The 22,324-nt window shown below is 33.9% G+C and overlaps 1 protein-coding gene and 1 long non-coding RNA gene across 18 annotated transcripts in view; one reads left to right on the forward strand and one right to left on the reverse strand.

Annotated features, from left to right (window-relative positions):
- The window catches only part of LOC141507453 (uncharacterized), a 42,558-nt gene extending 38,315 nt beyond the window's left edge, over positions 1-4,243 (forward strand). Inside the window, exon 3 of the long non-coding RNA XR_012474147.1 lies at positions 3,354-4,243. This is a non-coding gene — a long non-coding RNA (uncharacterized LOC141507453). The remainder of the gene's footprint in view (positions 1-3,353) is intronic.
- The window catches only part of GTDC1 (glycosyltransferase like domain containing 1), a 671,515-nt gene that overhangs the window by 333,281 nt on the left and 315,910 nt on the right, over positions 1-22,324 (reverse strand). The gene's annotated exons all lie outside the window — the stretch shown is intronic.

A 22,324-nucleotide genomic window follows, 5' to 3' on the forward strand; every position in this document is an offset into this window, starting at 1 on the left:
GTGAAAAGCTAAACACTAATATTATCTTACTTCTTTGAGTCTCTGATAGTATCTTACTATAGAATAACTCAATATACCAGCTTATTTGGGGTTTTTTTGAGTAAAATTTTCTAGTTCAGAGCTTTACTCTGCCACCAAGTCTTTATATGATATTTAACTTTTTCCCCTATCTAGATAATTAGGTCACTCCAATTCATATGCAACATCTTATATTCCTGTATCCAGAAAAAAAAACCTGGAAAAACCAACTGAAAGCAGAAATTCCTCCTGAATCTTTCCATAACCCAGATATGCTCTTTATTATTTATGCCATTATAAAACTGGATAAGTTTGTTGTGGAAAAACCTGAAATCCAAAACTTTTATTTTAGAATTTACAAAACAAAATTATTTATTTTAGAATTTACAAAACTGCTATACATACTGTACCTAAGAATTTTCTTTAAAGACTTTCAGATCGGGGCGGCTAGGTGGCACAGTGAATAAAGCACCGGCCCTGGATTCAGGAGTATCTGGGTTCAAATCCAGTCTCAGACACTTAATAATCGCCTAGCTGTGTGGCCTTGGGCAAGCCACTTAACCCCATTGCCTTGCAAAAAAACCCTAAAAAAATTTAAAAAAATAAAAAAATAAAGACTTTCAGATCTACACAGATTACAATTTTCAGTCAATTACTGCCATGCTAATTCATTTACTGTTATATTGTTAAATTATTGATTCTGGCATGCTTTTAGGACAAGTAAAGGGTTAAGAACATAGACCTTCAATCCTGGAGTCAAGAGGTCCTGAATTTAAATTTAACCTCAGACCCTTGACTAATTGTATGATCCTGGTCAAGTCACTTAACCCTATTTGTTCAGTTACCCATCTATAAAATGAGCTAGAGAAGTAAAAGCAAACCACTCCAGTATCTTTGGCCAAGAACATTTGAAATGGGGATGTTGGACATGAAAACTTTTGCAATTTTTTCCTTCCCAAAAAAGTTGGAGGACAGTTCCAAAACATGGTGTATATCTATTTGGAACTGTTTATGCTCATGGAAAAGGTCCTAAAAGAGAATTTACATAGTTATGGTATTAGATATGCTTCTTTATGAAAATAGTTAAAAATTAAGACCTATTAGTCTAGTTGAAGGTCACAAAGCATGAGGTACTAAAATTCATAATCTTACAAATTGTTGACAGAGTAAATATAAACTTTTTCAACAAATGCTAGAATATCCCCTTCGAAGTTCAAAAGAAATCATTTTGAGACAAAAAAAATGCAACATTACATTTACACAGTAAACTGATAGAACTTTTTACTCAAGGAAGAGGTAAAATTTGAAATAGATTCAAGACTTTAGACAGAATTTATCAATAATGATGAATTTCTGACTTGTCTCATTAATTTGCCAAGAAAATTGAGGCTATTTGCTGAGAACTCCTTATTTCACAACCCCTAGATAGACGTCCTCATTATTTCCTCCTCTACTCCAGTTTCTGATGATGATCTTTTTACTTGCCTAGACCAACTGGTCTATATGTGTGTCCTGTACCATATCACCATCTATTTTCTTCAGCAGACTGAAGACTTCACTAGACTACCTACTCTCTTGATAATTTTCAAATCTTATCTACTGATTCTTCCTATTTTCTACAAACAAGGAAAAAGTCTTCCCATTCTTTAAAACAACAAAAAGAAAAATCTTACTAGATCCTACCATTCCCATTAGTTACAATCCTATGTCTCTTCTTCCTCTCTCAACCAAATTCCTTAAAAAGCTGGTCTTTCTACACTTGGTATCTCTACTCTCTTTTCTCTCATTCTGTTATAAATAAATATTCTCCCATCTAGATCCCAATAGCAATTAACTGAAACTGCTTTTTCCAAAGATAATTATGATGTGAACTGGCCAAAAGATATAAGACTACTGACAGACATGCATGCATACATACACATGCACACACACACACACACACACACACACACAGAATTGGGTATAGAAATACTTTTCACACTCAATGAAAAGAGGGAAAGGAAAGAAGGGAGGTAAAAGTAGTCATGGAGAAGAGTGGGATTAGTTTCTAGCAATACAAATTTTAAGGATGTACAAATATATGCATTACTCTTTTGAGGTGGCAAAGAATGGGAATCTAAGGAGGAGTCTGCACACTGAAGAATGGATGAAAAAATTTTCTATATAAATGTTGAAAGTTTACTAGTATAATAATCAACCAGAATTTCAGAAAACTACATTGAAACATTGTATCTACTTCATGATAGAGAGGTGAAAGAATGCAAATGCAGAATGAGACAATTTTTTAAAGGATATGGCCAATGCAAATTTGTTTAAAATGACTACACCTGCTTTATTTTAATGTCTATTATGCAATTTGTTTTCTTGTCTTCTCAGTGAGGGTAGGAAGTAGAAGGTTGAAGATAGGAGCTAGGATAGAAGGGAGTATCGGAAGGTGAGAAGCAGAATCTTGACTGAATTATACAATATATTAAATAAAATATTTAGGATCTTTGAACAATATAATGACCAACCACAATTCTTAAAGGACTTATGATGAAACATTGTTGCCCACCTCCTGAGAAGGACTTAGATTGACCATGTCTAAAAAAAATATGGCCGTGAGTTGTTTTGTTTTGCTTAACCATACATCCTTATACAAATATTTCATTATTTTTGCTTTTTCAATGAGGTGGAAAGGGGTGGAGAGCAGAAAGGGTGATCTTTGAAAATAAAAGATATTTAATTTAAAATATAAAGTTAAGTAGGAACTCTTAATTATCAAATTGTATATCCCTGTTTTCAATCCTCATCTTTCTTTTTTTTGCCCTCTCATGCATTTGATAATACTGATCACCTTCTCCCCCTGGATATTTTTTTCCCCTGTGCATTTGCCTTTGCATAGTGCAGTTCTCTCTTGGTTCTCCTTTGACCTGTCTGAACAGTTTCCTTTATAGGATCCCTATCCATGTTAAACCCACTAACTGTATATTTATTCCCAGTCTTTATCCCAGACCCTTTCTTTTGTTCTTGTTATATTGTCTCTATTAATGACTTTATCAGCAGTCATCTCTGTACAAATGACTTCCAAAGTGAACTAGACCCAACTCAGGTCCCATATCACTAACTTCCTAATGGACATTTTTAAATTCATATATGTACTTTTCCAATAGATTTCTCAAACTTATAGACATGTTCAGAACTCATTATCCCCTCTCCGATTCTACCATTCTTCTCTGTTTCCTTATTGTTGTTGCTCACCCTTTGCTTTCTGAAGAGGACCATTGACATCATATGCTTTGCCTTGAATGTGAGTGAATTTAAGTGAGACAGAGTCATCAACCTGTCTCTTCTAGAGTCATCCAAGTTCAAAGGCAAGACAAAAATCAAGATGACTGGTGATCTGGGATGCAGCAGATGACTGTGGTATTTCTGATGCCTGATCAAGCTCTTAAGAGTTTCCCAGAGCCTGCTTCGGCTGCCTTCGTCTGAAATAGAACTAATCGTTCTCATCTGCTTCTTCCACTGGGGTAAGTTTTCACATGCTTCAGGTAGCCATTCCCCTCCCTCACCAAAAGGTTTGAAATCTATTGGTTACCTTCAACCTGGTTTAGCCCTCCTGTTTTGACTGGGATGTGATCATTGTGCATACTATAATTGCTTGGCGAGTTGGGTGGCAGGAAGACACCTAAGGTAGATGAGCAGTCCTGAAAAGGGTTTGACAAACTCTCACACCAGATATAGACAGGATAACATCATGGTAATCAACTCAGAGGGAAGGTGATAGCAGTAAGGGAGACAAAGGAATGTTGAAGGTGGGATTTTAGTTGAAACTTGTAAGACAGGAAGTGGAATCAACAGAAGAGAATGAAAAAGGCATTGGGTAGGTTGATGGAGTATCTCAGGTGAGAAACAGCAAAGGGTTCAGGGTCACTGGATCACAGAGTGGATGGAGATCAGTGAAATTTAAGAGTGGAATGGTAGAAAAGGGCCAAGTTGTGAAGGACTTAAAAAAATCGAACAGGATTCTATTTGGTCTCAATGGACTTTGGTGACATGCTTAGGGCTTTAATAAGATCACTGTCATATGATCTATTTAGAGGATGTACTGGTTATTTTCTCATCTTTACCCATTCTAGTACACTGAAAGGCCACTGAAATAGTTTGGGAATTAGATGATGAGGGCTCATACCAGGGTGCTGCCCAAGGAAATAAACAGGGACTTTTTGAGATATAGTTTGGAAGAGGAGAGAGTTTAGGGAAGGAGGTGAAGATAATGGCTTCATTTCAGCCATGATATAGGACTTCTAATCTGAGATGTCCAATAAGTAGTTGGAAATGAAAATTAGAAATCAGGATAAGTTAGTAGTAGACAAAAAGATTTGAAAATTAGCATAGAAATGTTAACTAAATCCATGGGGGCTTATGAGATCATCAAGCAAAAAGATATAGAGAAAAAAGATAGAGGATCTAAGGAAAGAGTATTAGGGGGTATTCATTAACTAATGACCTAGATGAAGATTTAACAAAGTAAACTGAGAAGCAGTAGTCAGATAGGAAGGTGAAGAACTAGAAGGGAGCAATTGATGTGAAAACCTAAAGAAATGAGCATATCAGGAAGAAGTGGATATAGTGTCAAAGACTGTCAAGAGGTCAAGAAGGATAAGAATTGAGAAAATGCCATTATATTTGAAAATGAAGACATCATTAGTAACTATGGAGAGAGTATGTGACACTTCCTTTAGTCCTTCCTCTCACACCCCACATTATCTCATCAAATCTTACTTCTATGTTCCTAACATCTGTCCCATATGTTCCCTCCTCTTCATGGAGCCACCACTTTAGTTCAAACCCTCCATTACATCCTCAATTCAAAACCTTCCATTTCCCATAACTTCCCTATTTTTATTGATGGCACTTTGAAACATCATTAACTCTCCTCATATTATACACAGACACACAAATTTATGTAAGAATTGAAGATTTTCCAATTTTTTGGTCTATTATATATGTAATATTTATTATTTCATTTGATCAAAGCTATATTGTACCTATATCACATATGGAAAATGTTAAAACTATCACTGAAACATCAAAGGTCTACTTTTTGGGGGCTTTGAAATAATTCAGTCTTAAAAATTCATATTTTTGAATATTTTATTGATATGATATATATTATATATATAGGGATATTTATATATGTAGGGATAATAAAGTATACTGTTATATTACATCTATGATTTTATTTTAGTGGACAAGAGTAATCACATTCACCATAATCACTACTTTTTCATTCATAATTTCTTCACACTAGCTAAAACTAAAACCAAAAAAATTACTATTTTTCCTAGGAGTTTCGATGTCTATGTGATTTGTAAGATGGATGTTGAACTACATTTCTCTGTGCTGCATTGGCCCTACATTTAGATACTTAGATTCAAAACAATCTTTCATTGTGGGAACAACATCTTCATAATTCAACTCACAATATATTACATGACTGGCAGTAATAATATAGCTATACCCTCATTATTTTGTAAAGATGTAAAATTCAATATACTTTAAGCAATTTATACTGCTTCAAATGAATGAATTAAACTCAAGGCCTTAAAATAATTATACTTCTTAGTAAATGCTCACATATAGAGGGGGTAACCATATTTAGTGTGCTTAGTATGAATGATTCCGCCTACCTGACATGAAATTGAAAATGAGAATTCAAATTTTAAATCAGGGATAACAGTTTCAAAAATGTAAAGACTCATTCTCTATTTTTGATACAATAGCTCAAATATCACAGAGTAAATTATAATAGTAATGAAGCTTTAACAGAGTATGATAGTATAAGCTGGATAATTTAATAAAGCAAATATTTATTACACATCTACTATGAACAGAGTATGGCACTGGATGTGGAAATATACAGATTAAATGAAACATAGCCTGTACCCTCAAGAAGCTTTTGATCTAAAGGGGGATTATGAGATTTACAAAGTAAGAGGTACATTTTGATAAAGGCAAAAAGAAATGGCCTAGATAAAATGCTTAAGAAAAGTCTCAAGGTAAGACAGAATAATCACTTTTAGCTGAGGACAGCAAAGAAGACATCACAGGGGAGGCAACAACTTTGAGCCTCGAAGGTAAGTGGACATTACAACAGGGAGAAGAAGATAATGTTGAAACAAAGCCACATAAGTGCTTATCTTAGAAATTCCCAAACTTAGATATCAAATGCCTTATCAATGTTACTTTAAATTGACCAATAATAGCTAATAAGAAGTCAACATTTAATAATATACCAGGTACTATGTTGTTTTATAAATATCTTATATTTTAATTAGTATCAAAGTTAATACCTAGAAACTTTCAATGCATACTAAATTTATTATAAAATATTTTGCTACACGTTTTAAAAAAATCAACAAATCTGATGTATGTGTGTGAGGCTGGCATGATATTATTTATAGTTCCAGTGAGGCAAAATGTATAAGTTTTACATTTAAGAATGTCTTTAATTTATATCATTTTTTAAAAAAATTAGGGTAGCCTGCTTTTAAAGTGAAAACTAAAAGAATATTGTGCTTATATTTTTTCCTAAATGAGAATATTTCCCCTACACAATGGATATATCACCTTTTGACCTCAGAACACATCACTGGAAAAACATAATTCGATTTACATCACTTTGCTATTCAGTTCAACCTCTATTTTAGATGGTAAAAGAATTCTAGATATTCAAAATTCTGCATCTCTGTAGTCAGAATTTTAGGAGAGAAAATGATGACTAGGACACTCATATGAAAATTATCTGGGTATGAAGTACAAATAGGAGAACAAGAGAAGGACTTGGTAACAACAGCTTTCCCCCAGGTCTTTTGCAACCTTCTAGAAGCCAATGAATTTAAACTTATTTTACATAATGTTTATGTCCTTCATTAAAGTCTGACTTGGATTCCTCATTTCACTGTGGGAGTATCCCTTCATAGGATTCTTGAAGGCTGGACCAGCAAACTCTCAAAATTCCTCCTAAGCTAGAAAGGCTTTGAGTTTCCCAGGTTATAGAAATGGATTTTGTGACTGTCATCAGATCAGATTATTAGAAAGGCATATCGGTTTAAATGAGTTATTTCCCATTAGAATATGAGTTTTTTGAAGTTAAGAACTCTGTTTTTTACTTCATCTCTCTAGAACTTAGTTGGTACAATTTAAATGGTTAATAAAGGACTTGACTTGTGAAAGCACTGAGATCTACAAAGATCTCACTTGGATGAAATTACAGATCTTTTAAAGTCTGAAGCGTGGTTCAGATAGAGAAAAAGATGGGTCAATAAAAACTGAGGTGCAGGAGAACAAAATGTCATTTTAGGGAGAAAAATTATTTTATATTTTTAAGATGAACTGCAAAATTGACTTCATTTTGCCAGCCCAAAAGAAGTACTTAATCTAACATTACTATTAAAACTTAGTACCCATATCTATGGGTGCTATGGACTAATCACTGACTTGTAAGTTTAATGATAACAATACTACATCAAACAGTACAGCATTTTCTGGACAACTAAACAAACAGCATAATACCATGAAAATAAGCATTCAGAGACTGAAAAAAATCAAGATAAGCCCAAAGAAAATCAGGTAAAAAAAATCTAAGAGGAAATTGAGTAGGTCAAATGCCATTTAAATAAATACTGTAATAAAGTAAATTCTAATTATGATGTTTCCATGATTTGACCTGTGGTAAAAATGATTTGTTGACCTCATTACACCAAAGTTTGATACTGTACTATGATTTGACTATTAACTAAAAAATAACATTTTTTTCAAACCCTGGCCAAAAGATAAAGGGAGCAAAAAAAATCAACCACCTGATTCGGTGTACATGAAGCAGATATAAAGAACTGTCTAGTCAAGGAATAACCTTTTCTTTCACAGTCTTAATTAATCAGGGAAATAAGAAAAAAAGCTTTTTGTATGGGAAAGAATGACAGCAATGAAAACAGTCAATTCTGGCAGAAGAAAAAGGAGATATGGCAAAATAATTAGGATGGAATTCTTCTATATTACCCACATTTTAGAAAATTACTCCTGTGGTCTGTACATCAGAAAGCACCGTTTATTTTAGTTAATCTAAATAAAAAGAGAAATTTTTTGTGTATTAGTATGTCTTGAACTTATTTTGAAAAATAGTAATTACAATGAAATTCCATGAGAATTTGAACATCTCTCTTAAGTTTACAGTAATGGGATCTGACCTGTGTATTCTGCTTGTCATTTCTAATTCATTCTTTTTTAGTTTTTTTTAGGAATCTAAGTTTTGAAGAAATACCAAAAGTACTTTACTGGAAGAAGCAAGGATTGATTCTCTTATTCCAATAATATAGAACATGCAGTAGAAGAAAATGGAAGATGGTTAAATAAGGCTGGATCTGGGTCAGTCATACATGTAGATAGCTACTTACTTTCTTGTGATTTGATTAATTCATCTGTTCAGAAATATCTCATGATATTTCTTAGTTACACAATCTGTCTCAGTTCCTTAAATGTTTACCAAGAAATGAGTCCTTTGGATTATGGCTCTCTAAAATTCTCTTTAAAAATGCAATGATTTTCACTCTTTTCTACATCAGAATGGATAGTTTGGGGTTTTTTTAGCAGGAAAAAAGTAAAATGAGAAAATAGAACAAAAAAAAAAACTCTCTCAAAACCCATTTCTGGGGCCTGCAAAAAACTTTTCTGGCTAAGTAAGATCTTTCAAGGTTTTAAGAGCTTAGAACCCTAAGAGTGAGCTTGTCTTAGTAGGAAGAAAATGAGGAATAAGTGACTATAGTAGATGCTAAAAAGGTAAGAAGAATGTATCAAATGAGCTGAAGAGCTGTACAGGAGAGAGACTTAGTCTACTTCATAATTCTATCCAGAGCAGGTCTTGTGAATACTCGTAAACAAAAGCAGAAGCTCAATCATGGATCCTTCAATTCAATGAAACTGGTGTAAAAGGGATGCACTCATATTTCTTGCTTCATTTTACATTTGTGTAATATATCAGGATAACATGCTAACAATAAAAAGTTTATACATAAACCATGCTACTGGAATAAAAGTGAAAACAGAATTAAGACTGCTTCCCAGAGATAAAAATTCTCAACATATTTCAATTTTAGAGACTCTTTTATGGTAACAACAAAAGGAAAATTTCAGTGAATTTTTGAACTATTTCAAAAAGTGACCTCCTCCATTGGGATGTTTAAATCAGGAAGACCTGGATCTATGCTCCCTGACCTTAACTGGCTGTGATTGACCCTGGGGCAAGTCGCTTAACTATTACATTCACCCAAGAAATTCTCAAGGACTATAAACTGTAGAACAGTTTCTCATTTGTACTGGTGGAGAGTTTCCTCACTACAACTTTCCTATATCAACAAAATTAAAGGCCTGAACAAAAAGAAGGAAAAAAATAAAGCCTCTTCCCAACCCAAAGCCCTAGCTTACTAACTACGATTTTAGGGATTACCTTGCAAATGTGATCAGATATGATATGGTATGATGTGCAACAGAATTCTGAATTACCAAAAAAATTCTAATAATATTAGACTTGAAATCTGACTGTTAAACATATATTGTATTCACTCCTAACAATGCTCTCCCTTCTCATATTAGGGAGTTCACTGAAATCTGCAAATGATCTTCATGAACTTTACAATGAACCTATCTCCCTATTACTAGTTTATTACTTAGAAACCTGCTGTATATCATTCATTAACAAATCAAAAACATTATAGTTTACAAAAGAGAATATATTTAGAGTTATGCATACGAAAAGGTTTATTTAGCCCACCATCTCCAAAACGTACTCTAAACAGCCAGGAGCCCAGGCAGAGAAGTAGCAGCTGGGTGCAAGGAAGCATCAGGGAGCTGAGACTAGGGTACCGCCAGTGAAGAAAGTGGCAGCTGGGAGTGGGGAGGGTTTCAGCATCCAAGATTTAAAATGATCCAAACAGGAAAATGCCAGCTGGAAGAAAGGGGTGCTAGGCATCCAGTAACCGTCTGGTAAAACCAATTTTCTGTCTGGTATAAGAGAAAGCAAATGCCACACTTTAAACATACTAAGTTTGAAAAAATGGTTTGCTTCCCAATTAAAGCAGTGCCCTTCTTAAGGGGAGTTCACCAGACTGTATGACCTGTTACTATGCCAGGGGCTTAATTTTGACTAAGGCGTTCGGTTTTCCTTAAGGATGCCAGGGTGGTTCTTCTAAATACCAAAAAATCTCCTATCAAAAACATGAAATATTTTCTACATTCACTAATTCCAAATGGATATGAAAGGGTCCCTTAAGGTATTTCAAAGGTGATTTTTAAAGGATAAATCATTAAAATAGGATTCTAAAGTGATCACAGGAAAGAGAAAACAACACATAGACACTCAAAGATACAGATACTGAGATATACATTTCAAATATTCAAGACAGTAATCTAAAGACTAAGGGTTTAAACCCTCAGTTTATCAGCTCTGGGAGGCCTAATTTTGCAATCAGCTAAACCTACAGTACATTTTCATCAAGTGCTGCAAATCAGCAAAATATTAAATGAATCTTGAAAAAAATGATTATGAATCCACAGTTCTGTTTGACTGTATAATTCTATTTAAGATTAAAATTACTATCATAAAAAGGCCACTTTCTGAATGTAATTCCACAAAAACATCATCACAAAAGCTTTTACTGCTATTTATGTCAGAATGTATTTTAAACAGTTCTAATCATTTACCTTTGTGGACACTTAATTAAAATTACAAAACCAATTTTAATCTGTAGTCCAATTAATATGCAAATATATGCAAATGTGGTAAATCAAGGTGGTGATTAAGTTAAGGACACTCTATTTCATGTCTGCTTTAAGTGTGAAAACAAACAATCTTTTTTGTAATTGTACTGATGGATTGTGATGTTTATAGGGTTAGTATGGGGTACAAATGTTTATGCATCAACATTATGCCAAAACAAAGATTTTATACTCTGGAGTGATTTAGCATCCAGCATACATTCAGATGCAACAAAGTCATTTTGCAGTCATCTTGTGAATTAGAATAAGGTCAAAGCAAAGTTAAATTTCTATGTCATCCATTTGTATGGCTATTTAAAATTCAACAATCACTTTCTGATGTGTTAGGTAAGAGCCAAGAAGTCTCAAGAATGGCATATTATCACCCTTTATCATTTAGTGTTCCTAATATACTGGTTTATCTTTGATACTATTACAGAAATAGTTCTCCCATTAAGGTACAAAGATATTCATCCTTTTTAACCCCTGTTTTTCGCAAGTTGACAGTTTTAAATATGAAAGCAGTTAAAATCCACATCTTCCTTCCAGTTTAACTACAGGGAAAGGCATTCTTACAACCATTTCCTCAGTTCTCTTTTGGTACTGTTGGGTATATATGATACAGATATCATCTTTATTTTTCCTGAGCAAAATTATCCTGATGAAGCTTGTTTGAAATAGAGTACAAAGCTCAACCTCTCTGGGACTCAGTTTGCCAGGTCTAGAGTGAATATGAATTATGGACCCTGATTTTTAATCTCCCATAATTCCATTTAAGACATTAAACCTCCCTGTAATTATTAGGACCACAATTTAATACAGAAGAGAAAAAAAGGGCAGGGTACTCTAATGTTTGAAAATATTTTGTAACTAAATAAAACCAAATATTCATACTATAAAGTCAGATCACAGAAAATTAAAACATCCATGGAGCTTTGTACATGATTAAATGTCCATCAACTATCATGCTAAAGCATCTATGTTAGAAAACATCATGAATAACCATTTCAATCATAATGATGTTGGAGTGAATGTGATTGATTTCCTTTTTAAAGGCTTGAATAAGCAAGAGAAATACTTTAGATTTTTAAAAATGTAATTATTAAAAAAAATTTAAGCATGGCACCTTTTTGTTCCCAATGCTTCATGCTTCTTATGTTACTCCTTTCAACACAAAACATTTGTTTGCTGACAAATAAGAATTTTCGTTTCTTTTGTCATTTATTAATCATTGATTATGCTTACAAATATTCTACACTGTGCATGTGCATGTGAATATAAATATATACATATGTAGTATTTATATTTCAACCTCTAAAATTATTTTTAAACATGTTTATATGTTCCTTTGGATATATACTGTAAACATGTATAGATCTAACTATAGGAATGATTTCTTCAAGTCACATAGAAAATAAAGAACGCAAGTTTGAATTAGAAATCACCCTCTCATTTTTAACACTTCATATACATTTAAACAGAATATTGGTTTGGAAAGGCAGATAATTTAACAAAAAATAATAGACTTTATAGTTCTACTTATTAAAGAATGCAATGTACCTTTACAGTGTTTTTGGAAACTTATTACTTCTCTCAGACTAATGTAATTTTAATATCCATATTTTGAAACCCTTAAAAATATCTAACTTTCAAGACAAGGATCCTAATAAATGTTGAATGTAATTGCTGCATATATATTTTCTTTAACTGTTCCACTGTTCCCATCATTACTTTCCACTGTACATATTTTCACAAATAAGTCATTCCTCTAAAATATTTTTAAATGAAACTGTATACAATAAACCATTAAGTTCATCTCTCTCTCTGAGTAGGTGTTTAGGGACTGTAATTTTCTAAATGTATCCAGTACCAATATATTCAATTATGAAGCACTCTTCATGTGATGATGCACCTAAGACAGCAGTTTACATTATATTAACAAACTCTATCTTCATTATAGTACAAGGACAAAGCAGGATTCCCTTCCTCAATTTAGATCCAACAGTGAAATACATACTATAATGCAGCACATAAAACGAAATAAAAAAGAGCAACATAAAATGTACTGCATTAAATATTAGAACACAAAACAGCACAATCAAGACTACAGCAGAAGCAGCAGCAGAATGTGAAAGAGACATTAAAATAATAATGGGCCATCTCAAATCTAAATGTGAACAGAGAACAAAAAAAGTAGACCAGTCATTATTGGTCAGAGAAATCCAATGAGGAAGTCATCTTTTTTTTTCATTTTTTTTTATTTATAAAGAAGACTCTGGCCTTTAAAAAATAAGGAATTGCATGTGCAAAGAACTATCAGATCAATTAATTTAAAAAATCATCTATGAAGCATTTATTAAATACTGTCTATATTTTAGATATTAAACCAGGAGATGTAATAAAAAATAGCTACAGAAGAATTTTGTCATAGGAAGCACCAATAGTTTAGATTTTTAATAACTCCAAGAAAAACAAGGAAGGCTTCTGTTGAGTCACACATCTCCTCACCACAAGTCCATCCATATTACCACTTTTCCTTTCCACTTTCTTTTGATATAAGGAATTTAATATTTGATGGTTAAACGGTACAATGACTTAAGGAAACTGATCATTAATGAAGTAGAATACTGATCAAAATATCATCTAATTAAAAGGTAGGCATGATGGGATATCCTGCTGCCTTTAAATGAGAAGATAGGGATGTGATTTACAGGACTTTGTAAAAGTCCTTAGCTTAAAACCATATCATTTGATCTAACAGCAGGTATGAGAGAACAGAAAGAAAATGCAAAATAAAACAAACAGTAGTAAAAAAAAAATATGACATACAATTTTTCCCAGGAATGGGCTCATTAAAATTAACATGGTGTCTTTTTCTCTTCCTTCTTCCTTTTTTTTCCATTATAAATATCTAAGTGTGTTTCATCACTTGAATGTTCATCCTCATGGGAAGTAACACAATACAGATTTTTTTTTAAATGTAGACTACAGTATTTCATTGTTAAGATCTAAAACTGAATCAGTCTGTTTTATTTACTTAAACAGAATCAAAATGTTAATACCCTTAAATTCATAAAATTTAGTTTAAAAAAGGCTAAACTATTTTGCCTTTGCCTTTCAAGACAGAAGTATGTGCTATTAGGCTGAGTTAGAGATAGATCACAGAAATGGATTCTGTTTGCTGATAAACCTGCCTAAATAAACTTATTTGACCTTGGGACTGGCTCAAATTCCATGGAGCAGCCCTTCTGAATAATGTCCAAAACCTACACATCTGAGATGATTTTGGATCCTCTCCCAGAAAAGCCTTCATCCTAATGGCCATCTGGGGGGATGAAAGGCCCCAAATTTTCTCCAAATTTCTGGGAGGTTGAATGTTGGCTGGGATAAATTTCGTTTTCTGTTCTGCTGTCCTGGGACAGTCTGAAAGTTGATAAAATAAGATGGCAATGAAGATGAGATACTATGGCATCATTTTCCAGAAGCATTTTCTTTTAATCAAACAAATTCCTTTTTTTAGGCAGATCATTTTTTCTTTTTAAATAGTATAGTCTAGGAACTTACCAAGATCCAGTTCTCTGTATAAGGATGATGGAAAGCCAACTCTGAAACTAAAGGTAGATAGAAGTAGGGTTTCCATCTGTTTGTTATTCTAAAACCCAAACCTTAAGTAATCATCTCAAGGATTTGACTGAATTTACAATTTTCTCTGACTTTGTTTTTTAAGCGTGTTTATTTCCTTGCTCACATGAAACGCCACGTATCCAAAGATGTTGGGTCAGAGAACAAATAACTCCACTCCAAGTTTAATCTGCAGATGATCAAGAATGAAGAAAATTTTAATCAGATTTAGCATGTACATGGCATTATACTTGTGTTCAGTTTTGTATGGGGAAAAATAGATTGTGATGTGCTGGGAAAAGATGAAATGTGAAGAAAAACTTTGTATCTTCTCCTGTAGCCATCTCACCCAGAAATATCCTCATTCTTCCATCTAACTGGGCTTCTCTATGTCCTTATATGATAAATATGATGGATAATACATAATTTACATATAAATATAAATGAAAGTATCTTACAAATTTCATTATGCATATTTAAAATATTTATTAGTATCTCTCTTTCTCCCCCCCACCCCCCTCAGAAATGCAGCTTTACATTTTAAAGCCTAACATGATTATTCTTGAGGAAGACTAGGACCTCTCTCAATTCTGGGATACTTTCTATTCTGATAAAATATCATTCACAGTTTGATTATTTCCATAGCTTCAATAAATGTAATTCTTGGTCATGCATTTTGTCTTCGGTTCTCTGACTACGGACATAACCTTGCCAGGTGATACTCTTTAGTAAATGAGAAAAGAGGTTTTGGTCAGAAACACAATAACTTCAGGGTGATGAAGAGTCAGTGAGGTTTGACATAGGCATTGGCAATCAATAAGCAAGGGTTGGTAAGTATGCTTTTGGTTCAGGCTGCTGGATGTCTGGCTTAGTTCAAGTTGCACTATCTCATGCATTAAAGGTAATGGTCATGACTTCAGGCTTCCATTTTAGTTAGGCTGACTAAGTATCAAAGTCTGATTCCTTAACCATAAAAGTATTTGAGCTGGATATGGAAATGCTCCAAAATTCATACCTGGGTGCAGTTTTTCATCTTGCTGCATTTTTAATTGTATTACTGAATTAATAAATATTAAAGTACAAGCTCTAAGCTTAGCATTCTTTATTTTTTCCCATGGGAAAGATAATTCTGTGATAGCCATTCTGTGATAGTAACAAAAAAGCTATAAAAATAAAGTTAGAAAAATTATACTTCAATTTAGATTCAGAATTCATCAGTTCTCTCTCTGGAGGTAGGTAGAATTTTCTTTTTCTTCATGACTCCTTTGAAGTCTTGGATCACTGCATTGATCAGAGTAGTCAAGTCTTTCACAGAAAATCATCATTACAAGGCTGTCTTTATTGTACACAATGATCTCTTGGCTTCCTCACTTCAATTTGCATCAGTTCATATAGGTCTTGCCACATTTTTCTGAAACCACCCCTTACATCATTTCTTACAGCACAATAATATGCCACAACTCATTCAGTCAATTCGAAAATGATGAACATCATCTCAATTTCTAATTCTTTGCCAGCACAAAAAGAGCTGCTTTAAATATTTTGTACATATATATAGGTCCTTTGGATTTTTCTTTCATCTATTTGAGGTAAAGAACTAGTAGTGGTATTTCTGGGTCAAGTGGTATTTCTGAATCAATATAACTATTTGAACAAAGTTTCAAATTGTTTTCCAGAATGACTTAACTAGTTCACAATACTTTATTAAAAATAAGTTCATTTATTATAAAGCATCAGTCATCAAAACTGTCTGGTATTGGCTAAGAAATAGAGTGGTAGACCAGTGGAATAGACTAGGTACAATAGCAGGAAACGATTATAGTAATCAGTTGTTTGATAAACACAAAGAGTCCAGCTATTGGGATAAAAACTCTCTCTGATAAAAACGGCTGGGAAAATTAGAAGTTAGTATGAAAGAAACTTAGATTAGACCAACACCTCACACCCTATACCAAGTTAAGATCAAAATGGATACAGGATTTAGACATAAAAAAACAATATTATAAGCAAACTAGAAGATCAAAGAGTAGTTTACCTGTCAGATGTATGGAAAGGGAAGCAGTTTATGACTAAGAAAGAGATGGAGAACATCATTAAAAACAAACTAGATATTTTGATTACATTAAAATAAAAAGCTTTTGCACAGACAAAACCACTGTAACCAAGATCAAAAGAAATGTAGTAAACTAGGAAACAATCTTTACAACTAATGTTTTGTCAGAAAGGACTCATTTCTAACATATACAGAGAACTGAGTCAAATTTTTTAAAAAAGCCATTCCCAATTCCCCATTGCATATCAAAGGATATGTAAAAGCAATTTATAGATGAGGAGGTCAAAGCAATCTATAGTCATATGAAAAAATTGCTCTAAAACATTACTTATTAGAGAAATGCAAATTAAAGCATCTCTGAGATACCACCTCACACCTCTCAGACTGCCCAATATGACCAGAAAGGACAATGATCAATGTTGGAAGGTATGTGGGAAATCTGGGACACTAATACATTGTTGGTGGAGCTGTGAACTCATCCAAAATTTCTGGAGAGCAATTTGGAACTATGCCCAAAGGCAACAAAAATGTGCATACCCTTTGATGCAGCAATACCACTACTGGGTCTATACCCTGAAGAGATGATGAAAAAGGGTAAAAACATCATTTGCACAATAATATTCATAGCAGCCCTGATTGTAGTGGCCAAGAATTGGAAATCAAGTAAATGTCCTTCAATTGGGGAATGGCTTAGCAAACTGTGGTATATGTATGTCATGGAACACTATTGTTCTATTAGAAACCAGGAGGGATGGGAATTCAGGGAAGCCTGGAGGGATATGTTTGGACTGATGCTGAGTGAGATGAGCAGAACCAGAAAAACACTATACACCCTAACAGCAATATGGGGGTGATGATCAACCTTGATGGACTTGCTCATTCCATTAGAGCAACAATCAGGGACAATTTGGGGTTATCTGCAATGGAGAATACCATCTGTATCCAGAAAAATATCTGTGGAGTTTGAACCAAGACCAATAGGAAAAAAAAAAAACCTGAAATCTTATTGCCTGCTCTTCTCTTATACTTTATGTTTCTTTCTTAAGGATATGATTTCTCTCTTATCACATTCAATTTTGATCAATGTATACCATGAAAACAATGTAAAGACAGGCAAATTCCCTTCTGTGTGGGGGTGGGGGAAGGAAGTAAGATTAGGGGAAAAATTGTAATACTCAAAATAAATAAAATCCTTATAAATCAAAAAAATAAGTTCATTAGGGTTCTTATTTCCCCTCATCCCTTCCAGGATTTGTCATTTTTGATAGGTCTGAGATGGTATCTCAGAGTCATTTTAATTTATATTTCTCTTTCTGAGTGAAATGAGCAGAACCAGAAAAACCCTGTATACCCTAACAGCAACATGGGGGTGATGTTTGGGGGTAATGTTCAACCTTGAAGGACTCGCTCATTCCATCAGTGTAACAATCGGGAACAATTTTGGGCTGTCTGCAAAGGAGAGTGCCATCTGTATCCAGATAAAGAATCGTGGAGTTTGAACAAAGTTCAAGGACTATTCCCTTTAATTTCGAAAAAAAAAAAAAAACCAGATATCTTATGGTCTGATCTTGTTACCTCTTAGACTTCTTGTCTCTTCCTTAAGGATATGATTTCTCTCTCATCACACTCAATTTGGATCAATGTATAACATGGAAACAAAGTAAAGACTGCCAGATTGCTTTCCGAGGGGGGGGGGAGTAAGATTGGAGGGAAAATAATATCTTTAATAAAAAAATTTTAAAAATCAAAAAATTAAAAAACTTATATTTCTCTAATCAATAGTGATAGGGGATTTTTTCCATATGAGTATAGACAGCTTTTGTTTCTTCTTTTGAAAACTGTTAATATTATTTGGCCATTTATCAAATGAGAAATGGACTTTATTTTTATTAATTTGATTCAGTTCTAATATATTTTAGCAATGAAGCCTTTATTAGAGAAATGTGCTCTTAAAGTCTTTTGATATTACTTCATTGTTCATGGCACCTTTTGGTATTAATGAAATTTCCCTAATTACCTCTTTTAATTAGTTCTTTTTTTGCTTTTGCTTTATCTAAGAACATGATAGTCATCCTTGCCTTTTATACTTCAGATGAAGCATAATAGATTCTGTTCTCGTTGTTTCAATTCTGTGTTTCTTTCTGTTTCAAGTGTCTCTTGTACACAATAATTCTGGTTCCTAATCCATTCTGCTATACACTTCCATTTTATGGGAGAACTCATCCCATTCATAATCATATTCACAGTTACTTTCTCTCTATATTAGTTTCTTCTGTTTATTGTGCTCTTTCTATTTTATCCCTTCCCTTCTCAAGAGACCATTTTGCTTCTGAATGCCTTCCTGAATCCATTCATTTTTAGTATCTGTCCCTCTCAATTTATTTCCCCTTTCCCCTCCTAATTCCCTATTCCATAAAATAGATTTCTATACTCAACTGAGTGTGTGAGTATATAGATTTATATATAAAATTTTCCCTCTTCAAATTAATTTGAACCCAGGTACTCCTGACTCCAGGGCCGGTGCTCTATCCACTGCACCACCTAGCCGCCCCTCATCCATGCCTCTTTTACACGAGACAATTTTCTCTGTTACTTTTTCCTTTCCCCTTCTTCCAGTGCACCCTTATTGTTTTAAAAAGATCATTCCAACAAAATTGATTCACAGTTATGCCCTCTATGTAGACTCTTTTAAACTATATTATTGTTAAAGTTCATAGGAGTTATACACATACATATATGTTATGTATATACATATAATCTTTCCATATAAAAATGCAGTTTAACTTTATTGAATTTCTTCTTATTATTTTTGCCTTGTTATGCTTTTCATTTGTGTTTGAATGTATAATTTTCTATTTAGCTCTGATCTTTTCATCAGGAAGGTTTGAAAGTCCTTTCTACCAATAAATGTTAATGTTTTTCCCTTGAAAGATTATACTTAGTTTTCCTGAGTAAGTTATTCTTGGTTTAATCCTAGTTTCTTTGTCCTCTGGAATATCTTATTCAAAGATATCTCCTCCATTAACCTGAAACTTCTAAGTCTCATGTGATATTGACTGTAGCTCTACTATATTTAAACTATTTCTTTATGGCTGCTTCAAGTATTTTCTCCTTGGAAGCACTGAAATTTGACCATGTGATATCTAGTAATTTTCATTTTGGGATCTCTTTCAATTTCTATTTTACCCATTTGATCTAAGATTTTACACCAGTTTTCTTTTATAATTTCTTGAAATATGATGTCTAGTTCATTTTTTTATTATGTCCTTCAGGTGGTTCAATAATTCTTAATTTATTATTTCACATTTTATTCTATTTTCTTCATTCTTTTGACATTGGTTTATTGTTTCTTGATGTCTCATGGATAATTAGCTTTCACTTGCTGATTTTTAATTTTGAAGAAATTCTTTTTTTCAAAGAGCTAGGATGTCTGTTTTTTCACTTGGCCTGTGCTATTTTTTAAGTTCTTTTCAGTGAATTTTTATACCTCTTTTGCCATTAAACCAATTCCATTTTTAAGGTATTATTTTCTTCAGTACTATTTTGTGCCTCTTTTACCAAATTCTTCTCATAATTTTCTTGCATCACTCTCATTTCTTCCCCCAATTTTACTTCTAACATTCAATCTCTTTCTTTAACTCTTTAAAGGAATTTCTGCTGCTACCCACTGCATTCAATAAGTATTTTTGTTTGAGGTTTTTCTTGTAGATGTTTTCTTATTGTTGCCTTCTAAGTGTATGTCTCGGTCTTCCATGACACTGTAGTAATTTTTTTATGGCTAAGTACTTTCTGTTGTTGTTTGATCAGTTTTCTTGCCTATTTCGTGATTTGAACTATGTTATAAAGTTGTGCTTTGTTCACCTGGGGGGGGGGGGGCTCTGTTCCAAGCTTCTAGTTTTTTTCACACTATTGTTTTCATAGCTAGTTCTAGACATCTCCAAACTTTTATTGTTTCTGATAGTGTGATCTGGAGAAAGGTTGTCACTGCTCTCCTGATTTGCACTCCAGTCTTTTTTTAAAAAAATTTATTTATGGCAGTGGGGATAAGTGACTTGCCCAAGGTCACACAGCTAGGCAATTATTAAGTGTCTGAGGCCGAATTTGAACTCAGATCCTCCTGACTCCAGGGTCAATGCTCTATTCACTATGCCACCTAGCTGTCCTCTGAATTCTAGTCTTTATCCAGGAAAGGCCTCTGCTTCTTTGCAGCTACAAGCACTTTTGCTCCTCTTGGCCTGGGAACTGTGACCTAGTCCCTAGTTCTCCTGTGGCCCCCATGACCAGCACTATTCTCCGCCATGAAATTGTGACTAGAGCCCCTGTGACTGACCACAAGAACTCCTCTCCTTCCTAGAACTTTTGCCCCCAAAGCTGCTCTGGGCAATAGAGCTACCCAATCAATACCAGCTGCACCCAGTGCCAACAAAGGGTCGTCTATAAATTCTTTCTGACTAGCCCTGTGTCTCTAGAACCTCAAAGCAAGGAGCTGATGCTGCCACAGTGTGCACACTGCTGGCCCCCCACTTTGGTGCTACAGACCTCTCTTTGCTGACCTCTTAAGACAATATTTGTTGGCTCCGCTACTCCAAAATTTGAAGAGTTGTTTTGCAGGTAAATACTGGGAGAGAGGGGCGGCTAGGTGGCGTAGTGGATAAAGCACCGGCCTTGGAGTCAGGAGTACCTGGGTTCAAATCCGGTCTCAGATACTTAATAATTACCTAGCTGTGTGGCCTTGGGCAAGCCACTTAACCCTCTTTGCCTTGCAAAAACCTAAAAAAAAATACTGGGAGAGTTCCACTGGGTTGTTGCCTGAATTCTGCCATCTTAGTGCTAAACTTTTGTTTACATTCTGTTAGGGAATAGAAGATGTGGACCCCCTCCTGATTTAAAAATCTAGCTAGGGAATTAACAAGTCTAAATGAGAATGGGATGGGAATGAGATAGGGAAACACTAAGTTTTATTCTAATCAGCATCTAAAATTTTTTTACACAGTCATATTTTACCCTACTCTACTCTTTTCATTCTAATTAAATTCCTACCTATTTCAAAATCATCAAACTAATTTTAAAAGTAGTACACTTTACTGCTGCATGGAATATATTTAAGTTACTAGATCACTGAAAGTTGGAAGTGAAAATACTAAATGGCTAATATCATGGAAGATTACATGAAGAACAGGCCAACTGTATAATGTTATCTAGAAAATCTTATAACTTAGGAGACAGGTATTTATCTGCCTGCGGCAGTGCAGTTCATTGATTTGTCCATGATCCCATGGACAAAAGTGTCAGAGGTAGGACTTGATCCTATGTGCTTACCCATAATTTAATTTCACTCTATCCTCATCACTCCTGTGACAGGTTTTATTCCACTCCCCCCCCCCACAATGAGACAAAGTCACTATTCTTTGACATCTTACTTTGTATATACTTTCCCAACCAGGCCACTCTTCTATTCTTCCAGAGGGTGATTAGTTTTCCCTAAAAAGTAGACCATGCTGCCCCAGACAGATTCCCTAATGGCATTTCCAGATTATTTAAGGACATTAAAAAGTTCCCAGCTGGGAGAAGTCTGGGTCTCTCAGATTTGGTGGACATCTGAGATCTCAAGTCACCATCTTTGGTCTGTTTGACCAGAAAAATTTCATAAGTAGATAAAGGAGACTGTTTCTATCAAACCTGAAAATGAATGTGATCAAATCCTTACTGTTACTCTTGTCATGTATGGACAAGATAAACTATTTTTGTTAACTCTTCAATGACTTACAAGTGCCTTGTTTCATTCTCAAATACACCCTGAACTAGGAAAATTTAGGCATTACATTTCAATCTGAGAAA

The sequence above is a fragment of the Macrotis lagotis genome, chromosome 1 (assembly GCF_037893015.1).
Source record: "Macrotis lagotis isolate mMagLag1 chromosome 1, bilby.v1.9.chrom.fasta, whole genome shotgun sequence".
NCBI lineage: Eukaryota > Metazoa > Chordata > Mammalia > Peramelemorphia > Peramelidae > Macrotis > Macrotis lagotis.